Source organism: Nuphar pumila, chromosome 8 (genome assembly GCF_984573655.1).
Source record: "Nuphar pumila chromosome 8, dmNupPumi1.hap1.1, whole genome shotgun sequence".
NCBI lineage: Eukaryota > Viridiplantae > Streptophyta > Magnoliopsida > Nymphaeales > Nymphaeaceae > Nuphar > Nuphar pumila.
The window spans coordinates 106,183,247-106,198,680 of NC_143256.1; positions in this window are offsets into that span (position 1 = coordinate 106,183,247).

Consider the following 15,434-nt stretch of genomic DNA (forward strand, 5'->3'; position numbering starts at 1 on the left):
TAACTACTTTCAATACACTGTCGCCCCCTTTCTCTGAAATGAGATCAAGGCCATTATTCAGGATAGGGGATCTTCGATTCCAGATCCCTCTCAGGTATAATCACATATTCAGTTTTTTGACTGCCTTAGAGCACATATGAGCATGCTATAATAACATATAGAGTTTTTTTATTGCATTAGAGCACATATGAGCATGCTATAATCACATATAAAGTTTTTTTGTCTGCCTTAGAGCACATATGAGCATGATAGAATCACATATAAAGTTTTTTTGACTGCATTAGAGCACATATGAGCATGATGGAATCACATATAAAGTTTTTTTGACTGCATTAGAACACATATGAGCATGCTATAATCACATATTCAGTTTTTTGACTGCCTAAGAACACATATGAGCATATTATAATCACATATTCAGTTTTTTGACTGCCTTAGCACACATATGAGCATGCTATAATAACATATAGAGTTTTTTTACTGCCTTAGAATACATATGAACATGCTATATATCATTTATGATAAAATGACATATAAAATTTTTTGCTTTGCCTGCCTTAGAGCACATATGAGCATGCTATATTCACATATTCAATTTTTTGACTGCCTTAGCACACATACGAGCATGATCGAATCACATATATAGTTTTTTGCCTGCCTTAAAACACATCTGAGCATGGTAGAATCACATATAGAGTTTTTCTAGATGCCTTAGAACACATATGAACATGCTATAATCACATATTCAATGTTTTGACTGCCTTAGCACACATATGAGCATGATAGAATCACACATATATATATAACTTTTTGTCTGCCTTAGAGCACATATCAGCATGATAGAATCACATATAAAGTTTTTTTGACTGCATTAGAACACATATGAGCATGCTATAATCACATATTCAGTTTTTTGACTGCCTAAGAACACATATGAGCATATTATAATCACATATTCAATTTTTTGACTGCCTTAGCACACATATGAGCATGCTATAATAAATATAGAGTTTTTTTACTGCCTTAGAACATATATGAACATGTTATATATCATTTATGATAGAATCACATATAAATTTTTTGGCTTTGCCTGCCTTAGAGCACATATGAGCATGCTATATTCACATATTCAAGTTTTTTACTGCCTTAGCACACATACGAGCATGATCGAATCACATATATAATTTTTTGCCTGCCTTAAAGCACATCTGAGCATGGTAGAATCACATATAGAGTTTTTTTAGATGCCTTAGAACACATATGAACATGCTATAATCACATATTCAATTTTTTGACTGTCTTAGCACACAAATGAGCATGATAGAATCACATATATATATATATTATATATATATATATATATATATATATATATATATATATATATATATATATATATATAACTTTTTGTCTGCCTTAGAGCACATATGAGCATGATAGAATCGCATATAGAGTTTTTTTATTGCCTTAGATCACACATGAGCACATGATAGAATCACATATAGTGTGTAATTTATTTCATTATATTTTGTTTATCAATACTGACTGTTCTTTTCTTGTGTAGGCTGCTAGCGATAATCAGGGTAGTGGAGCTGAAGGGACAGATAAAGACAATGAACAAGAAGACGCACAAAATCTTGACGATGATTAGAGGACTGTGTTGAAGAAGTTTTATTTTTTTTATTTTTCCTAATTGTAATTGTTGAATTGTAAATAATTAAACTTCTTAATTTTAAGGTGGAACGATTAATTGTTGTAGATTCTTGTTATATGAATTTTTTTGTGTGGTTTGTTTTTTATTTACAGGAAATATAAATTGTACAAGAAATAGAAATTGTACAGTTCTCGGTATTTAATTTTCAAATAAATTTTTTTTAATTTTTTTTCGTGTTTGCGACGGATTAGTGACGGAACCATCCGCCGCTATTCATATTAATCTAGCGACGGAAGTAAATCCGTCGCCAAGCCGTGGTCGCCGTTTAGTACCGGTGGATTGGCGACGGAATATAGCACTCGTTATTCCGTCGCAATTAGCGACGGACCTGGCGACGGAATAATTCCGTCGCCAGTTAGCATCGAAATATTCGCGACGTAAGCATATTGTCGCCTCGTTGTCGCTAATCCGTCGCTAACATGGTTAGCGACGGAATGTGGTCGTCGCTAATCTACTGCTTTGTTGTAGTGGAAGAAATGAGAAAATATATTAGTTAAAAGAGGTCGAGGTAGGCCTAGGAAGACATGGATGGAGGTGATAGGAAAGGATATGAATGCTTTGAACCTCACCGAGGACATGGCATTGGATAGAAATGAATGGAGGAGAAGGATTCATGTGGAAGACCCAGAATGATTTTCTTTGTTGGTTCATATCGCCGACCCCAATTGTTTTGGGATGAAGGCGTAGTTGTTGTTAATGTTGTTGTTTGTTGTAATGAAAATCGATGTAAATATATTTAGATCTATATGAAATACGAGATTAATAGTCATGTATATATAAAGCACTCAATTATCACAATGAAGAATAGGAGCTTCATAAATGCAAATCCCAATGTTGCTAAGAATAGATGTAATCCATGTTAATTCAGTGGTGGTGGAGGCCATGACTCTATATTCGTTCTCCGAACTTGATCTAGAAACAATGTTCTGTTTCTTGTCACTCTAGAAAATAAAGCTACTTTCAAGGAAAGTGTAGAACCCGGTAGTGGACCGTGCCCAGTCAGCGTCTTAAGACAACTTTGAGAGAGGATTCATATCCCATGATATAGGATCCCTTTGATATATCTTACTATTATTTTAACCAATTGATAATATGAATTAGTGGGTGTTTGCATAAACTAACAGATAATTTGTACAAAATAATATTTCAGGTCTTGTTATACATAGATACTGGAGTGATCCCACTAGGCTCTTGTAATGGGTTGAATTTGGAAAATAGTATCATCCTTAATTTTTGGAGGGTTTATAGCTATTAGAGTACAAATCGGTTTGCAATCAAGCATTTTATCTTTTTCAAGAATATCTCTTGCATATTTTTCATGACACAAAAAAATTCTTCTTTAATATAGTTAACTTCTATTCCTAAGAAGTGAAGTTCTCCAAGATCTTTAATGGAAAATTCTTTTCTAAGTTTTTGTACAAAAAAATCAATAAATTTTTTGTTATTTCCAGTGAGAACCATATCGTCAACATAAATAAGCAAAATGATTACACCTTTCTTGTGATGACAAATGAACATGAACGGATCATAAACACTACAAAAAATCCAAATTCAAGCAAAAAGGATCTAAGACAGTCAAACCAAGATCTTGAAGCCTGTTTCCAACCATATAAAGCCTTTTTAAAATGACAAACAAGATTAGGGTGATAGCAATCTTCGTATCCCTGGGGTTGACACATAAAACTTTCTCATTTAGGGATCTGTGTAAAAAGGTGTTTTTAACATCAAGTTGTCGTAGTTCCCATTTTTTTTACAATGACAATCGTAAGAACAATGCGAACACTGGTTGGTCTAATAACCATAGAAAAAATTTCATAAAAATTTATTCCTTCAACTTGTGTAAATCCATGAGCAACAAGACGAGCTTTAAGTCTTTCTAGACTATCGTCTGATTTTAGTTTAATTTTAAAAATCTGCTTTGACCCAACAACATTCATGTTTTTATTTTTAAGTATGAGTTGCCAAGTGTCATTCTTTTTTAAAGCATCCATTTCTTAGTCCATTGTTGCTTTCCAACCAGGGTGAGAAAGGGCTTCACGGACTGTCTTTGGTTCCTTTAAAATATTAGTCTTATGAACAAGAGCATACTTGGGCTTTGGCTTATATATTCCATGCATATATCGAGTGGTCATAGATCTATTGGTTTGATCGATATCATGGGATTCATAAATATCATTATCATTATGTTTATGAGTTGTTTTGATTTCCTCGTTGAGCGGACCAACCTGAATGATCTCTTGTTGAATTGGTGTTTTATGAATAATCGTAGGGACTAATTTGCAAAAACCTAAAAGAAAATTATTGTTTTGCCTTCATACAAGAGAATTATGACATTTATATGAAAGGTATTATTGGTGATCATGATATTTTGTGGTATTTTCCTAAGAAAATCAGTTTCCTGAACATTTTTAAAAAAAAATTATTTTTTATTTAAAAGCTAATTTTGAATAATTCTCAATAAAAACACTTATTTTTAAATTCTCCCTAGAAAAATGACCGCCATGATATTTCTAAGACAAGTACTATTGACTGTGCTAGAAACACAGAAAAAGAAGAATATTTGGGGTGCTTTTTCAAAAGTCATTCTTCATCTGAGTTATGCAAAGTATCGATGTTGGTATTAGCAAGCGTCAAGCAGTTCGTATGCAATCACGATTTTTACTCATCCACAATAAAAAACTTAGAAAAGTCAAATCTTTTCAAAATACAACTCAAACCATAGGTGAAAAAACAATGGTTATTTTTATAACTTAGATGAAAAAATACACAAAAACTGTGTTATTTTTCCTGATAGTTTTTGTTGTTTGACTTGTATCGTAGCTTATGTTTATCATCTATTCATGTTTATATAACTCGTTGGAAAGTTAAGATCTAATGCTTTCTGTTTCCTTTTGGCTATTTTTTCAAAATCATTCGTTTTACCCTTATTTTCTAAACCCAAAGATAGAATAGAAACTTGTCCCCTGTTTTTGTCACTTTAGGATAGTCTTTCTTTCCAACACTCTATCTTAGCAATCCCTAAACAAAATCCAGTTATTCTAGTCCTATTAGAAAGCTAAGCCATAGATCTATTTCTTTCACTTTTTCTATTTTTCCTTATTCTGCATCAAGAGATTTGTTGTTTGGTTCATATCGCTGACCCCAATTGTTTTGGGATGAAGGCGTAGTAGTTGTTGTTGTTGTTGTTTGTCTGCATCAAGAGATTTATTTATATCTTCTTTATTGTAGATAGGCATTCTATTGCCTATTTTTTCTATTTTCAAGGGTGTAACTAGGAGCATATCTCTGTCACTGTTTTTCATACACTAAGGAGCCTAGAGTTGTTGGAAAGATAAAAAAGTTGTCCTTCTCTATTCTTTTGAGTGTTTTGTCAGAATCTTTACCTATTTGGCACAAAACTTCAACAAACAGTTTACTGTCTATTTCAGGATTATAGGAATTTTCCTATAACAATCCACTTTCTGGGACTAGAATCTAGTGATTGTCCACTAGAATCCAGTGATTCTAGTGGTGTTTGAAAGCTAATTTAGTGCTTGACATTTTGTATTTTTGGCATTTTCTGTGATTCCAGATTTGTGCTATGTAAAATTTGTTCTCAATCTGGAAAACAGGTTTCGATCTAGGAAAGTCCCATGACAGGCCCACATTCCTTAGATTATCTCTTGTCCCACAACTTTTCTTAGGCGTGAAAGAAAAGTTCCCGTTAAAGTCTTATTTTTTTCCCAAAATCCTTAGTTTAAAAAAAAAAAAGTTTCTTATGGTACTTGACTCGCCCTTTATAGAAACCCTAAGTAGGAAACTAGTTTCTTGCATGCTAAAACTTTCTTAGGAAAATCACTTGAGAATTTAGAAACCTTGTTGGAAAATTACATGTCACATAGTATTTAAGAAAGTTCAACTTCCAACAAGTTAGGTTTATATTTTGATTGAGACCTTATATACTTGCTTCGCCCCCTTTCCTGTTTTATCTTCTATCTACTAGGGTTTTTGTGAAATTTAAAAAACACTTTCTAAGTTCTATTATTTGAGAAGCTCTGCTAGGGTTTTTGCGCAAAGGGTTTCCATCGGCTTCTATTTGTCAGCTGATCATCCGATCGATTGGCGACTCCGGTTTGGCTGGCTCCCTCCAAATGGTACTGGGCACTTCTGTGTCTGACTTTGTGGTCTTCCGTGTAGTTCTTCCTAAAACTGGGTCAACAATACCTTATGTTGAGTGGTCGTTACTCTCCCCTCTCTGTATGGAAGAGAAGGACTTGTTTCTTGGGGCACAACACGTTCAACGTGTTGTTGTCCCTCTTGCGTCGATGATGCATGAGGGTACTCAGGCCATTGGGACCAGTTTGGGTGCAGGAGGTGATCTTAGATCGATCCCCAGGATATCAAGCACTGGGGGGATTGATGGTTGTTGGACGCTGATCGATTCCCAGGCTATCGCAAGAAAAGATCAACATCCGATGGAAGTTGGTTCTGTTCGAGGAGTTTGTGCATCGATCAAGATGTGCGCTAGCAGTGAGGAGACAGTGCAGCCATGCGCAACTATCGTGCTTGGAGGACCGAATCATCCGATGATGGTGCAGTGCAGGTTACTTGGCTAGACTTGTCTTCTTGATGGTTCGTCAGAGAAGAGTGAGGATATTGTGGGGTCGACAGAATGATCAACCCTTGAAACTGGGCACGTGGAGGTCCTGGCTTCTGTGTCTATTCAAGGGTATGTGATACCTATTATTGAGGAGGTTCCAGTTGTTTCTTTTGTTCAAATAGCTCATCCATGATCGTGAGCACAAATTGTAGAATGGGCTGCGATCCAACCAAACCTAGAACTACCACCTCCTCTTAAGGACGATGAAAATAAGATGATCTACATACACGAAAAGTTTTATGATGATAAGTGGAAGGCCTTCTCGCATTTCTTAGTTTGCAAGTGGGACACTAAGTTGATGGAACGAGAGTTTTACATATCAGAGTTGTGTAATAGGTGAAAACTTAATGTAAAACCTATATTTTCATCCTTTCAGATAGTGAATTCCTTGTTCACTTCGGTAATCAAGATCTTTTATTGTTGCTTTGTACGTAGAGGTCTATGGATTGTTGCAAGAAGGACCTTATTGATGAAACAATGGGATGGATCAGGTATTCTTAAGATTCATAGTCTACGATCTATTTTGGTTTGGGTGAGGGTGTTTGGGACCCGTCTGCGTTTTGGTACAATAACGGATTCTTCTTAATTGTGGAATCCTTAGATGGAAAGTTGATTGTTGTGGATAAGAGAATAGTGTCGCAAGTTCGATTTTTACTTTGTTTGGTTATTAATTGAAGTTCTAGTTAATGTGGATCAACCGACATCAATTCTTATCTCGTTTGGTGATTCCTTTATAGGAGATTTACAATTCGAGTTTAAATCCAGCACCCGGGTTTGTGAGGTATATATGTAAGGCTAGAACCCACCTCTCAGTTAATTGTTCTAAGAAGAGAGTTTTGAAAGCCTTGAACTTCAGGGGCAGCAAGCTTCATGACAGGTGATTGCAAGTCTCGAGGAAAAAGATATCGCATGTGTGGGTACCAAAAGAAGTGAAGGAGAGTGCTAATGTGTGGTGTTGTAGCAATTGGATGATCAAGAAGATGATATACCAGGTGTAGAGGTCAGGAGTACCGAGGGTGAAAATGTTAGGATGGATGTGCCTCTTGTTGATGTGGAGCGAGGTATTCTCGAGGAGACCCACTCGATCGATCACTTGCAACTTGAGTAGGGTACTCATGAGAGTGTATTAATGAAATTGTAGGATTTGTCATTCATTGAGGGCATGAGGAACCCCCCCCCAATTTTGGATGGGGTTCATGTTTAGACCAACAAGGGTGTTCAACCTGAAATACAACTTATTGTTGATCAAGGAGTGAGTGATTCAGGTCATTTTGAGTTTGTTGATTAGTCCAATCTATGTAGAGAAATGAGGGTAACAAAAATTCATGCAAAAGCAATATAGGATCTAACAAAGGCACAATCAAATCACAACACAAGGGTTTACATGGTTCGGTCAACACGATCTACATCCACGGGGCACAGAGAAAATAATCCACTATAATAAGAGTAGAGAGTACAATGCAGAGAGTACAACGTCCAATAGCTTGCCCAAATCTAAAGAGAATAACAACAAAGGAATCACAGGAAGAGAGAGATACAAGATTACCTCTCGGCTTCACAACCCGAGTCAAAACCTACACCACAATCAACACCTCTCTCTGAGGATCAATGCATGGTGATGAACCTTCTTCCTTCCTCTTCTTCTCTCCACTCTCTCTCTCTTACTTCTCTCTCTGCACGCTGCATATAGCCACTCTGCTCATAGCACTCTGTTCTTCTCCTCCTAGCACACAACCTCTACACCCCTATTTATAGATGACATGGAGCCTTCTAGACGTGAGCCTTTTAGACTCATTCCAGAAACAGAAGGGGTTTTGACCATTCAACTTTCTCTGCATTAATGGAAAGTGGGTGACTATTCCACTTCCCCACATCATTAATAGAGAGATAGGGTTGGCCCTTCAACTTCCTCTATATTAATGGGAAGTGAGTGGCTATTCCGTTTCCCCACATCATTAATGGAGGGATAGGGCTGACCCTTCAACTTCTCCTGTACTAATGGGAAGTAGTGGGTGGCTATTCCACTTCCCCACATTATTAATGAGGAATAGAGCTGGACCCAACAATCTCTCCCTCCAGCCCAAGGGGATACTCCAATTTAACTAATCAACTAGAGTCCATGTCGGCCAACTGCCAACATGTATTTTGTTTCTCCATCGATAAGGCCTTTGTCAGCATATCTGCATCATTATCATTTGTAGAGATCTTTGCAAGATGAAGTAAAATTTTCTTAAACACATCTCGGATCTAATGGTACCTGATATCCATATGCTTTGACTTTGAGTGAAAACTCAGATTCTTGGCGAGATGAATGGCACTCTAACTGTCGCAGTATACCAAGTACTTATCTTGCTCTAAACCCAACTCCTTCAAGAATCTTTTCATCCATAGCATCTCTTTGCAAGCTTCTGTAAGAGCAATGTACTCTGCCTTAGCAGTAGACAAAGCAATACACCTTTGCAATTTTGACTGTCTTGTATCAATATCTCTAGCCATATCTACATCTGTGTAACCTGTCAAGACAGGTGGTCCACCCCCAAAGCTTAAACAAACTTTGGATCTCCCTGTAAGATATCTAAAGTCCACTTTACTGTTGTCTAATTCTCTTTTCCTGGATTTGCAAGAAATCTGCTAGCAACACCTACTGCATATGCGATGTCTGGTCTCGTACATATCATCGTGTACATTAAGCTTCTGACTGCTGAAGCATAAGAAACTTTCTTCATTTTCTCTTTCTCCTCGTCACTTGATAGACTCTGCTCTGAGTTCAACTTAAAGTGACCTGCAAAAAGAGAACCAACTGGCTTTGCATTATTCATACTGAACATGTCCAATACCTTCTCGATGTACTTGTCCTGTGATAACCATATCTTCTTGGTTTTTCTATCACGAGAGATCTGCATGCCCAATATTTTCTTTATTGGCCCCATGTCCTTCATTGCAAATGTTTTACTCAGTTCCTTCTTCAGCCTATCAATTATAGACATATCTTTTCCAAGGATAAAAATATCATCAATATATAACAAGATAATAACAAAATTCTTACCGAACCATTTTATGTAGACACAATAATCTGAAGTCGATCTATTGTATCCATTTTCAGCCATAAATAAATTAAATTTTTTGTATCACTGTCTTGTAGCTTGCTTCAGCCCATACAAGCTCTTTTTCAACCTGCACATAAGATTTTCTTTACCTTTGACTTTGAAGTCTTCTGGTTGCTCCATGTATATCTTCTCCTCTAAATCACCATGAAGGAAAACAACCTTCACATCTACCTGCTCAATCTCCAAGTCCAGGCTAGCAACAATACCTAGAGCAACACGAATAGAAGACATTTTAACAACAGGAGAGAAAATCTCTTCAAAGTGAATACCTTGCTTTTGACCAAAGCCTTTCACAACCAATCTGGCTTTGTACTTTGGTTGAGAACATTATTCTTAAGTCTTCAACCTGAAAACTCACTTGTTCTTCAAGGCCTTTCTGCCTTCTGGTTGTTCCACCAAGTCATAAGTGTGATTCTTCTGCAATGCATCCATCTCATCATGCATAGTTATTAGCCATTGCTCTTTCTACTCACACTCCTGTGCTTCCTGGTAACTCTCCGGTTCACCTGCATCAGTAAGCATCACATACTCATATGGAGAATACCTTCTAGAAGGTTGCGACTCTCTGGAAGATCTTCTCAGCTGGGGTTCTGGAGGAGGTTGTTCTCCAACTTCTTCTTGCTCAACATGGCCTGCAGGTAAATCAATATCAGCCTCTGCATCATCTTCATGCACTGCTCTTCCTTCAACTTGTGACACTGGAGGAATAACTTGATCTAAGTGGATAGATCTACCTGCAGAAGTCTGAATTGACACCTTTTTCTTAATATCTTCAAGTGTCTGGTCTTCAAAGAATACCATGTCTTTGGATCTGTATATCTTCTGCTTCTCTGAATCCCATAGCCTGTAGCCGAATTCAGCATCACCATATCTTAGAAAAATGCATTGCCTCGTCTTATCATCAAGCTTGGACATCTTCTCCTTGGGGATATGTGCAAATGCTCTGCATCCAAATACCCTCAGGTGCTTGTAGGGCAGATCCTTTCCTGACCACCCCCTATCTACAACATCATTTGCTAAGGCATGAGCAAGAGACAAGTTGAGCACATCAATTGTTGTCCTCAAAGCCTCACCCCAGAATTTCTTTGGTAGCTTGGACTGCGCAAGCATACACCTAATTCTTTCTGCAATTATACGGTTCATCTTTTCTGCAACTGCATTGTGTTGAGGGGTATCTGAAACTATCAACTCATAGCGAATTCCATGAATTTTACAATATTCATGGAATGGACTTGTGGACTTGCCATCATTATCTGACCTGATGCATTTCAGTTATTTTTCTCTCAACCATAGCATGTAATTGCTTGAATATATCAAGAACTTGATCATTGGTTTTCAGAGGGTATGCCCAAACTTTCCTGAAGAAGTCATCTATAAAAGTAACAAAATAAAGTGCATCATTGAAAGTTTTCACATTAGTAAAACCATTAATAGTTTTTGTTCTAAGAGGACCACAAACATCAATATAAACTCACTCCAGAATGTGAGATTTTCTATGAAAGGCATTTCTAACAAAAGATACTTTATGTTGCTTACCAGCTAAGCAATAAATACACGGGTTTAGATGTGTACCTTTTAACTTTGGAAGTTGTTTCCCCTTAGCAAGAATCTACAAGCTCTTCTCACTCATGTGGCCTAATCGACTGTGTCACAAATCAATAGAAGAGTCCTCAGTTGTATTCAATTGTCCCTTGCATACCTTGCCTTGCATCTTATAAAGAGTATAACACCTCTTTTCTCGCGCCTGAATCAATGACCCGCTGCTGAGTTTCCACTGTCCTTGGATGAAAACACTGCTTTTGCCCTCTTCATCAAGCTTTTCTACTGAAAGCAAATTCAACCTTTAAGTCTAGAATATGTCTGACATCTTTGAGCACCAACATGTACCCAAGACTGGTCTGGAGATGAATATCTCCAATCCCTACAATTTCTGATGTTCTCGTATTTCTCATTCGGACAACACCAAAATTACCGATCTTGTATGTACTGAAATACTCTTTCTGTGGTGTGGCATGGTATAAGGCTCATGTGTCTATGACCCAATCTGTATCCTGGAACACATAGATACATGGATCATTAGTAGTAGACAAAATCACAAGATCACCTTCAACTGTGGTTGTGGTATCTTCTTTGGTTTCTGATGATTCTGTCTCTTTCTCTTTTTTATGAGTTTTTTTACTCTTTGCACTGATTCTGGAAGTGCTCTTTCTTTCCATAATTGTAGCAAGTGATGTACTTTCTTGATCTCAACTTGCTCCTATATATGCGGTCATTTTTCTTGTCCTTTGACCGACCTTTGCCTTTGGATGAACTCACAATCAATCATTCACCAGAATCATCATTTGGTGATGATCTTCTTCTAATTTCATTTGAAATGAGCGTACATGTGACATCTTCTATATCCAATGTATTTTTTTTCATAAATTATGGTTGTCACAAGATACTCATAGGACGAAGACAATGAGGTTAGTAACAACAAAGCTTTATTCTCATCTTCAAGTTTAACATCCAAACTAAACAAACCAACAATAATCTTATTAAATACACTAAGATGGTGAAGAATGAGAGTACCTTTCTTCATACGAAGACTATAAAGTTGTTTCTTGAGGTATAACTTGTTGGACAAGTTCTTGGTCATATAGAGGCTCTCTAGCCACAACCACAATCTCGTCGCTGTCCTCTCTTCTATCACGTTACACATGACTTCATCTGATAGATACAACTCAATCACACCAGCAGCCCTCAAGTCAAGATCATCTCATTCATCATCGGTCATGGTCTCTGGCATATTCGCCTTCCCGACAAGGACCTTGTGCAACCCTTGCTGTGCAAGTAGAGCCTTCGCCCTTCTTTGCCATAAGGAGAAGTTTTCTTTGTCATCAAACCTCTCCACCTCAAACTTAGAGCTAACTGACTTAGAAGACATGACTTTTCACAAACCAGCTCTGATACCACTTGTAGAGAAATGAGGGTAACAAAAATTTATGCGGAAGCAATATAAGATCTAATAAAGGCACAATCGAATCACAACATAAGGGTTTATATAGTTCGGTCAACACGATCTACATCTATGGGGCACGAAGAGAATAATCCACTATAATAAGAGTAGAGAGTACAATATTCAATAGCTTGCCCAAAGCTAAAGAGAATAACAACAAAGGAATCACAGGAAGAGAGGGATACAAGATTATCTCTTGGGTGCACAACCCGAGTCAAAACCCACACCACAATCAACACCTCTCTCTGAGGATCAATGCGTGGTGATGAACCTTCTTCTTTCCTCTTCTTCTCTCCACTCTCTCTATCTTACTTCTTTTCTATCTGCACGCTGCACACAGCCACTCTGCTCACAACACTTTACTCTTCTCCCCCCAGCACACAACCTCTACACCCCTATTTATAGATGGTATAGAGCCTTCTAGATGTGAGCCTTCTAGACTCATTCCAGAAACTGAAGGGGTTTTGACCCTTCAACTTTCTCTGCATTAATAGGAAGTGGGTGGCTATTCCACTTCCCCACATCATTAATAGAGGGATAGGGTTGGCCCTTCAACTTCTCCTATATTAATGGGAAGTAGTGGGTAGCTATTCCACTTCTCCACATCATTAATGAGGGATAGGGCTAGACCCAACAATCTAAGGGTTGATTCAGTGGAAAAAGTTTTGGAATCAGAAGGGAAAAAGAATTTGGGGTGCCCTAAGAAACCTATGCAGCAGACTGGTGATGGTTGAGGGACGATAAACCTTCATTCAAGGGAGGCTAATGAAGCTTCTGAAAAATCTTCTGCAGGCAATATTTAAGATAAAGGTTCTAAGTTGGAATATTAGAGGCTTTGCTAGAAATTTAGCTCATGTGTAGTTGCATAATGCTATTAGATTATATAGGCCCATATTATGTTTATTTTGGAGCCTATGATCTCTCTCAAGAGATTTGAAACTTTTCAGTACAAGTATAAAGATTTTCTTTTTTTATACATGATGTACGGGGCTTTGAGGAGTGGATGTATATTATGTGCTTCTGAAACCTAGACAATGTTTCTTGTTCGAATATTCATGTTAAAAAAATGAAATAATGAAAATAGATGGTGAGTGCCTGATCGAATTGATCGGGTCATATTGGAACAAGGTTTAAATCTCTTTGTCTGTTAATGATGGTTATATTTAGCTTTCTTTACATGATTTGGTTAAGAACAAAAATTTTGTGTTGGCTAAAGTTTATCTTATTAACCATTACAGTTATTGTATTCAATAGTTTAGTTTGCTCTTATCTGATATGCACACTTTTAAAGAATCGTGGATGATTATTGATGATTTTAATTGTATCCTTAATGCTACTAACAAAACAAGGTTGTCGCCTCCTTCGCAATCATGTAGCCAGTTTCACGATTTTATTTCTATTAGGGGCTTGTTTGAAATTCATGACCTGAATAACAAGTTTACATGGACTAATAATCAGAAAGGTGAAGATAATGTACAGACTAAAATTGACAGCTGTTTTGTTAATTATCAATGATTTAATGATATTGGCATGGAGAGTTCCCTTTTCAAAACTATGGTTGATCATAATATAATTATAAATATTTATATTATTTGTGATCCAAGATCCAAGGTTTGTTCAAGCCCAAAATTTAATACCCTTGGCCATGCCCTCTAGGCACCACCCTATATAAGGACAAAGAAAGTTCCTACACCCACATACATAGAAAAAATTGGAAAAATAGAACCTAAACTTAGGTAGTTTTATGCCAAAATATAACAATCCTTCACATGGATCAAAACTATGAGAAGAGCACTTAAGAGGTTTTTTACGAAGATTCACTGTATAAGTGATGGTACTTTTTGGGTTTGAACTCTCACGTTAGTGTTACTTAGTCTTAATCAATCTGTGACCTCAATAGCATTAGCTTTGAATTGAGAATCCTAATTGACCTTCTAGATATCGTAACACACACTTTCACTATAGGTAGCCATATTGTGTCTACCAATATATAGAAGTCTTACATAAGGGTCCTATATTGTATTCCAGTTTCATGAGTACTTTAGAGATAAAGTCCAAGTCACATAAAAGGTGACCCCTACCTTTACACTTATATAGATAAGTCCATCAAGGGTGTAAATCTGTTTGAAACACTCTAGTCATAAGACCTATAGATCTTATTAATAGTTCAATTTAAATTCAACCTCCTTACGTAGATTTCTAGAACTTGACATCAGAAATGCAAAAATTATTAAATGCTCAATCCGATCTCTTAGATACTTATTATTTCCATTGAACCACTTAACATGGTTTAACCTTTTCATTAATGGTAATTGCTTTTATAGACTTTAAGTCCATTCCCCTAACCCGATGTCTTAAATATGATATCTCAAAAAAGTCCTTTTATCAACGGATCCACTAAGTTTTGACAAGATTTCACGTATTTAATTGAGATTACTCCTTACTTGAGTAAACTATTCACATAATTATGCTTTATACTGATATGTCTAGATTTTTCACCATAAATATTATTTCTCACTTTGTATATAGTTGTTTGACTATCGCAACACATATCTATCAGGGGTACTGGCTTATCTCATAATGGTATCTCCATTAAGAGAGTCTTTAGCCACTCAGCTTTTATACTAGCTAATGTTAGTGCTATCAACTCTACTTTCATTGTATAATAGGTTATCACAGTTTGCTTCTTAAATCCCTAAGCAATTGCTCTAAATCTAAAGATGAATATCCAACCACTTGTACATAATGACTCATTGAAACTAGAATTTTAGTTTGCATCATTGTACCCTTCAAGTATAGCATGCTCTTTTTCATAAAATATTTCATATTCTAGAGTTTCTCTCAAGTACTTCAGAACTCGATATATTATATCACAATACTCTTGTCCTAGATTACTTGTATAACGACTCAACTTGCTCATGTTGAAAGTTATGTTTGATCTAGTTTCATTCATAGTATACATAAGACTATCAATAA